We start from the raw sequence: 283 nt of genomic DNA, 5'->3' as shown, positions 1-283 counted from the left end.
TCCTCAGTAGCTCAGTGGTAGAGCGGTCGGCTGTTAACTGATTGGTCGTGGGTTCAAATCCTACTTGGGGAGAATGACGAGTTCTTGCTTTTCTGACCTAGCAACCCCTGGGAAAACTGAATTAAAGAAGGATCCACTAGGAATGAATGGGAAGACTGAACTGAAATCTCTTTCTTCTCTTTAGTTTTGGCTCCGAGTTGTTTTTGGGGGAAGGAAGATCTCCACTCTCTTTCTTCTCTTTAGTTTTGGCTCCGAGTTGTTTTTGGGGGAAGGAAGATCTCCA

At 45.2% G+C, this 283-nt stretch overlaps 1 non-coding gene across 1 annotated transcript; it reads left to right on the top strand.

Moving 5' to 3' along the window:
* Positions 1-72, top strand: TRNAN-GUU (transfer RNA asparagine (anticodon GUU)). The gene has a single exon. It is a non-coding gene; the product is annotated as a tRNA-Asn (tRNA).
* Positions 73-283: the final 211 nt, after the last annotated feature.

This window comes from Cucurbita pepo, chromosome 5, assembly GCF_057944985.1.
Source record: "Cucurbita pepo subsp. pepo isolate OVF chromosome 5, ASM5794498v1, whole genome shotgun sequence".
NCBI classification, from domain to species: Eukaryota; Viridiplantae; Streptophyta; class Magnoliopsida; order Cucurbitales; family Cucurbitaceae; genus Cucurbita; species Cucurbita pepo.
This window is presented reverse-complemented; position numbering and strand designations above follow the sequence as displayed.